General features: G+C 43.4%; 8 non-coding genes across 8 annotated transcripts; all 8 read right to left on the bottom strand.

Moving 5' to 3' along the window:
* Positions 1-132: 132 nt before the first annotated feature.
* trnas-uga (transfer RNA serine (anticodon UGA)) lies at positions 133-214 on the bottom strand. Its single transcript has one exon. It is a non-coding gene; the product is annotated as a tRNA-Ser (tRNA).
* Positions 215-431: 217 nt separating this feature from the next.
* On the bottom strand, positions 432-503 carry trnad-guc (transfer RNA aspartic acid (anticodon GUC)). The gene has a single exon. It is a non-coding gene; the product is annotated as a tRNA-Asp (tRNA).
* Positions 504-2083: 1580 nt separating this feature from the next.
* Positions 2084-2165, bottom strand: trnas-uga (transfer RNA serine (anticodon UGA)). The gene has a single exon. It is a non-coding gene; the product is annotated as a tRNA-Ser (tRNA).
* A 216-nt stretch (positions 2166-2381) lies between these two features.
* Positions 2382-2453, bottom strand: trnad-guc (transfer RNA aspartic acid (anticodon GUC)). Its single transcript has one exon. It is a non-coding gene; the product is annotated as a tRNA-Asp (tRNA).
* A 1580-nt stretch (positions 2454-4033) lies between these two features.
* Positions 4034-4115, bottom strand: trnas-aga (transfer RNA serine (anticodon AGA)). Its single transcript has one exon. It is a non-coding gene; the product is annotated as a tRNA-Ser (tRNA).
* Positions 4116-4332: 217 nt separating this feature from the next.
* trnad-auc (transfer RNA aspartic acid (anticodon AUC)) lies at positions 4333-4404 on the bottom strand. The gene has a single exon. It is a non-coding gene; the product is annotated as a tRNA-Asp (tRNA).
* Positions 4405-5969: 1565 nt separating this feature from the next.
* Positions 5970-6051, bottom strand: trnas-uga (transfer RNA serine (anticodon UGA)). Its single transcript has one exon. It is a non-coding gene; the product is annotated as a tRNA-Ser (tRNA).
* Positions 6052-6267: 216 nt separating this feature from the next.
* On the bottom strand, positions 6268-6339 carry trnad-guc (transfer RNA aspartic acid (anticodon GUC)). Its single transcript has one exon. It is a non-coding gene; the product is annotated as a tRNA-Asp (tRNA).
* Between the last annotated feature and the right edge of the window lie 784 nt (positions 6340-7123).

Below are 7123 nucleotides of genomic sequence, written 5' to 3'. Positions count from 1 at the left end.
GAATATTGCAGATTAATAAAAATGAGAACAAATGTCAGTGTTGAAAGGTGTGGGACGTTATTCCAATTATCACATGATCAGTTTGTTCGAGAACTGGTTAAATTGTGAAATGGAATGAAAAATGCGGAGAATCGTAGTCGGCAGGATTCGAACCTGCGAGGGAAAATCCCAATGGATTTCAAGTCCATCGCCTTAACCACTCGGCCACGACTACTGTGTCGCTGGCTTTTTAAACGTTACTCAGAAAAAACTCAGTCATCCATCTCTGTGCAGCAGACGGCCAAAGAATCCTGAAAAGGTCTCCGTCAGCTAAAAATCTGGAAGAGGCAAACTCCTCTCCCTGTATTTTCACAGTTCGGATTTCGCTCTGGAATTTTTAATATGTATCTACCAAGAAACAGAAGTAAAAATCAACATTTTGAAACATCTGCCTCCCCGTCGGGGAATTGAACCCCGGTCTCCCGCGTGACAGGCGGGGATACTCACCACTATACTAACGAGGAACTGACGGAAAGCTGCTCTGTCGGAGCAGGAATCGAGCTGTGAACAGAACTGGACACCATGAGAAGTCGACAGACACATTGAGAGACAGAGACAAACCGACAAACAGGGAGAGACAGACACCGAGATAGAGACAACGAGAGACAGAAAGTGTGAGACTGAGAAGGAGAGGCAGATTGGGTGAGAAAAAGACGCAAACACATACAGAGACAGAGATTTGTGTGTTTGATCTATTAAGAGAGAAAGGGAAAGAGTGAGAGAAAGACAATGATAAAGACAGTGACAAGGAGAGAGACAGATAGAGAGAAAGAGATAGAGACTAAAACAGAAAATGATGGAAATACTTCTCAGGTTAGAGGCAGGGACTAACAGAGACAGGCAAAGAAATGGACAGACCGAAATGATGGGAAAGAGAGAGTCAGTCAGACAAAGAATCTGAGAGAATCCCATTGGAACAGACGTGGGCACCGTGAGAAAGAGACAGATTGAGAGACTGAGACAAACGGAGAAACAGGGACAGACAGAGTGAGTCAGACTGAGAGAGACAAAGACTCAGACATACAAACACATACACAGCTCTGTGGAGAGAGAGAGAGAGGCAGAGACCGAGCGACACAGATACATTTCACAATTTCATTTCATTATCGGTTCAGAGTGACACATATTTACAGAAAATTGTTGATTCAACCGATGAAAATCGGACATCACTGATCAGAATGGGAGGAAATCTGTGTTAAAATAAATAGAAACCAGGAGTTGTGAAGAACCCACGGTGGAAACCCTTTGAAGTTTAAGGCCAACGACATAACCACTCGTTTATCCTGGCCCTGTGAGAGCTTGCATTCTCTCTCTGTGACAAACTGGGCTTCAACCCCAACCCCACATACAAACAAATGCACATTGTCTTTTAGTGAGCATTTACGAACATTTTTAGTAATATTTACACGAGGGCAACACTCCTACTCTATTTCGAGTAATGCTCTGGGACCTTTCATATCCACCCGAGGGTGCAGACGGAGCTTCAATTTAACATTTCATCCGAAAGTCAACAGCTTCAACATTGCAAAATTCCCCAAGTGCTGCACTTGAGTGTTAGCCAAGATGATATGCTCAAGTCCAAGGAGTGCGACTTGAACACACAAACTCCTGATTCAGTCGAGAATGCTGCCACTGAACCAAAGCCGATACAAAAGTTCACAACCGTATTATTTTCCCCAAGTCTTTTTTATAAGTTCCAGGACATACCAAATTCATGGTGATGATTTCCACAGACAGTTGCACATACACAGAGACAAAAATAGAGATAGACAGACACAGAGACACACATAACCAAAAATTTACACGCACCAACGGGCATGCACAGCTGCCTCAGACATCTCGAGGGATAGACAGGCTGAATCACTGTCGCAACTTTGACTGATTGTTGCGATTTTTTAATCGGATGTATCGTGAATATTGCAGATTAATAAAAATGAGAACAAATGTCAGTGTTGAAAGGTGTGGGACGTTATTCCAATTATCACATGATCAGTTTGTTCGAGAACTGGTTAAATTGTGAAATGGAATGAAAAATGCTGAGAATCGTAGTCGGCAGGATTCGAACCTGCGAGGGAAAATCCCAATGGATTTCAAGTCCATCGCCTTAACCACTCGGCCACGACTACTGTGTCGCTGGCTTTTTAAACGTTACTCAGAAAAAACTCAGTCATCCATCTCTGTGCAGCAGACGGCCAAAGAATCCTGAAAAAGTCTCCGTTAGCTAAAAATCTAAAAGAGGCAAACTCCTCGACCTGTATTTTCACAGTTCAATTTCGCTCTGGAATTTTTAATATGTATCTACCAAGAAACAGAAGTAAAAATCAACATTTTGAAACATCTGACTCCCCGTCGGGGAATTGAACCCCGGTCTCCCGCGTGACAGGCGGGGATACTCACCACTATACTAACGAGGAACTGACGGATAGCTGCTCTGTCGGAGCAGGAATCGAGCTGTGAACAGAACAGGACACCATGAGAAGTCGAAAGACACATTGAGAGACAGAGACAAACCGACAAACAGGGAGAGACAGACACCGAGATAGAGACAACGAGAGACAGAAAGTGTGAGACTGAGAAGGAGAGGCAGATTGGGTGAGAAAAAGACTCAAACACATACAGAGACAGAGATTTGTGTGTTTGATCTATTAAGAGAGAAAGGGAAAGAGTGAGAGAAAGACAATGATAAAGACAGTGACAAGGAGAGAGACAGATAGAGAGAAAGAGATAGAGACTAAAACAGAAAATAATGGAAATACTTCTCAGGTTAGAGGCAGGGACTAACAGAGACAGGCAAAGAAATGCACAGACCGAAATGATGGGAAAGAGAGAGCCAGTCAGACAAAGAATCTGAGAGAATCCCATTGTAACAGACGTGGGCACCGTGAGAAAGAGACAGATTGAGAGACTGAGACAAACGGAGAAACCGGGACAGACAGAGTGAGTCAGACTGAGAGAGACAAAGACTCAGACATACAAACACATACACAGCTCTGTGGAGAGAGAGAGAGAGGCAGAGACCGAGCGACACAGATACATTTCACAATTTCATTTCATTATCGGTTCAGAGTGACACATATTTACAGAAAATTGTTGATTCAACCGATGAAAATCGGACATCACTGATCAGAATGGGAGGAAATCTGTGTTAAAATAAATAGAAACCAGGAGTGGGGAAGAACCCACGGTGGAAACCCTTTGAAGGTTAAGGCCAACGACATAACCACTCGTTTATCCTGGCCCTGTGAGAGCTTGGATTCTGTCTCTGTGACAAACTGGGCTTCAACCCCAACCCCACATACAAACACATGCACATTGTCTTTTAGTGAGCATTTACGAACATTTTTAGTAATATTTACACGAGGGCAACACTCCTACTCTGTTTCGAGTAATGCTCTGGGACCTTTCATATCCACCCGAGGGTGCAGACGGAGCTTCAATTTAACATTTCATCCGAAAGTCAACAGCTTCAACATTGCAAAATTCCCCAAGTGCTGCACTTGAGTGTTAGCCAAGATGATATGCTCAAGTCCAAGGAGTGCGACTTGAACACACAAACTCCTGATTCAGTCGAGAATGCTGCCACTGAACCAAATCCGATACAAAAGTCCACAACCGTATTATTTTCCCCAAGTCTTTTTTATAAGTTCCAGGACATACCAAATTCATGGTGATGATTTCCACAGACAGTTGCACATACACAGAGACAAAAATAGAGATAGACAGACACAGAGACACACATAACCAAAAATTTACACGCACCAACGGGCATGCACAGCTGCCTTAGACATCTCGAGGGAGAGACAGGCTGAATCACTGTCGCAAATTTGACTGATTGTTGCGATTTTTTAATCGGATGTATCGTGAATATTGCAGATTAATAAAAATGAGAACAAATGTCAGTGTTGAAAGGTGTGGGACGTTATTCCAATTATCACATGATCAGTTTGTTCGAGAACTGGTTAAATTGTGAAATGGAATGAAAAATGCTGAGAATCGTAGTCGGCAGGATTCGAACCTGCGCGGGAAAATCCCAATGGATTTCTAGTCCATCGCCTTAACCACTCGGCCACGACTACTGTGTCGCTGGCTTTTTAAACGTTACTCAGAAAAAACTCAGTCATCCATCTCTGTGCAGCAGACGGCCAAAGAATCCTGAAAAGGTCTCCGTCAGCTAAAAATCTGGAAGAGGCAAACTCCTCTCCCTGTATTTTCACAGTTCGGATTTCGCTCTGGAATTTTTAATATGTATCTACCAAGAAACAGAAGTAAAAATCAACATTTTGAAACATCTGCCTCCCCGTCGGGGAATTGAACCCCGGTCTCCGGCGTGATAGGCGGGGATACTCACCACTATACTAACGAGGAGCTGACGGAAAGCTGCTCTGTCGGAGCAGGAATCGAGCTGTGAACAGAACTGGACACCATGAGAAGTCGACAGACACATTGAGAGACAGAGACAAACCGACAAACAGGGAGAGACAGACACCGAGATAGAGACAACGAGAGACAGAAAGTGTGAGACTGAGAAGGAGAGGCAGATTGGGTGAGAAAAAGACGCAAACACATACAGAGACAGAGATTTGTGTGTTTGATCTATTAAGAGAGAAAGGGAAAGAGTGAGAGAAAGACAATGATAAAGACAGTGACAAGGAGAGAGACAGATAGAGAGAAAGAGATAGAGACTAAAACAGAAAATGATGGAAATACTTCTCAGGTTAGAGGCAGGGACTAACAGAGACAGGCAAAGAAATGGACAGACCGAAATGATGGGAAAGAGAGAGTCAGTCAGACAAAGAATCTGAGAGAATCCCATTGGAACAGACGTGGGCACCGTGAGAAAGAGACAGATTGAGAGACTGAGACAAACGGAGAAACAGGGACAGACAGAGTGAGTCAGACTGAGAGAGACAAAGACTCAGACATACAAACACATACACAGCTCTGTGGAGAGAGAGAGAGAGGCAGAGACCGAGCGACACAGATACATTTCACAATTTCATTTCATTATCGGTTCAGAGTGACACATATTTACAGAAAATTGTTGATTCAACCGATGAAAATCGGACATCACTGATCAGAATTGGAGGAAATCTGTGTTAAAATAAATAGAAACCAGGAGTTGTGAAGAACCCACGGTGGAAACCCTTTGAAGTTTAAGGCCAACGACATAACCACTCGTTTATCCTGGCCCTGTGAGAGCTTGCATTCTCTCTCTGTGACAAACTGGGCTTCAACCCCAACCCCACATACAAACAAATGCACATTGTCTTTTAGTGAGCATTTACGAACATTTTTAGTAATATTTACACGAGGGCAACACTCCTACTCTATTTCGAGTAATGCTCTGGGACCTTTCATATCCACCCGAGGGTGCAGACGGAGCTTCAATTTAACATTTCATCCGAAAGTCAACAGCTTCAACATTGCAAAATTCCCCAAGTGCTGCAAGATGATATGCTCAAGTCCAAGGAGTGCGACTTGAACACACAAACTCCTGATTCAGTCGAGAATGCTGCCACTGAAACAAAGCCGATACAAAAGTTCACAACCGTATTATTTTCCCCAAGTCTTTTTTATAAGTTCCAGGACATACCAAATTCATGGTGATGATTTCCACAGACAGTTGCACATACACAGAGACAAAAATAGAGATAGACAGACACAGAGACACACATAACCAAAAATTTACACGCACCAACGGGCATGCACAGCTGCCTTAGACATCTCGAGGGAGAGACAGGCTGAATCACTGTCGCAACTTTGACTGATTGTTGCGATTTTTTAATCGGATGTATCGTGAATATTGCAGATTAATAAAAATGAGAACAAATGTCAGTGTTGAAAGGTGTGGGACGTTATTCCAATTATCACATGATCAGTTTGTTCGAGAACTGGTTAAATTGTGAAATGGAATGAAAAATGCTGAGAATCGTAGTCGGCAGGATTCGAACCTGCGAGGTAAAATCCCAATGGATTTCAAGTCCATCGCCTTAACCACTCGGCCACGACTACTGCGTCGCTGGCTTTTTAAACGTTACTCAGAAAAAACTCAGTCATCCATCTCTGTGCAGCAGACGGTCAAAGAATCCTGAAAAAGTCTCCGTTAGCTAAAAATCTGGAAGAGGCAAACTCCTCGACCTGTATTTTCACAGTTCGATTTCGCTCTGGAATTTTTAATATGTATCTACCAAGAAACAGAAGTAAAAATCAACATTTTGAAACATCTGACTCCCCGTCGGGGAATTGAACCCCGGTCTCCCGCGTGACAGGCGGGGATACTCACCACTATACTAACGAGGAACTGACGGATAGCTGCTCTGTCGGAGCAGGAATCGAGCTGTGAACAGAACAGGACACCATGAGAAGTCGACAGACACATTGAGAGACAGAGACAAACCGACAAACAGGGAGAGACAGACACCGAGATAGAGACAACGAGAGACAGAAAGTGTGAGACTGAGAAGGAGAGGCAGATTGGGTGAGAAAAAGACTCAAACACATACAGAGACAGAGATTTGTGTGTTTGATCTATTAAGAGAGAAAGGGAAAGAGTGAGAGAAAGACAATGATAAAGACAGTGACAAGGAGAGAGACAGATAGAGAGAAAGAGATAGAGACTAAAACAGAAAATGATGGAAATACTTCTCAGGTTAGAGGCAGGGACTAACAGAGACAGGCAAAGAAATGGACAGACCGAAATGATGGGAAAGAGAGAGTCAGTCAGACAAAGAATCTGAGAGAATCCCATTGGAACAGACGTGGGCACCGTGAGAAAGAGACAGATTGAGAGACTGAGACAAACGGAGAAACCGGGACAGACAGAGTGAGTCAGACTGAGAGAGAGACAAAGACTCAGACATACAAACACATACACAGCTCTGTGGAGAGAGAGAGAGAGGCAGAGACCGAGCGACACAGATACATTTCACAATTTCATTTCATTATCGGTTCAGAGTGACACATATTTACAGAAAATTGTTGATTCAACCGATGAAAATCGGACATCACTGATCAGAATGGGAGGAAATCTGTGTTAAAATAAATAGAAACCAGGAGTTGTGAAGAACCCACGGTGGAAACCCTT

The sequence above is a fragment of the Pristiophorus japonicus genome, chromosome 23, assembly GCF_044704955.1.
Source record: "Pristiophorus japonicus isolate sPriJap1 chromosome 23, sPriJap1.hap1, whole genome shotgun sequence".
Taxonomy (NCBI): domain Eukaryota; kingdom Metazoa; phylum Chordata; class Chondrichthyes; family Pristiophoridae; genus Pristiophorus; species Pristiophorus japonicus.
Note: the sequence above shows the minus strand (reverse complement) of the source record. Positions and strands in the feature narration are given on the sequence as shown.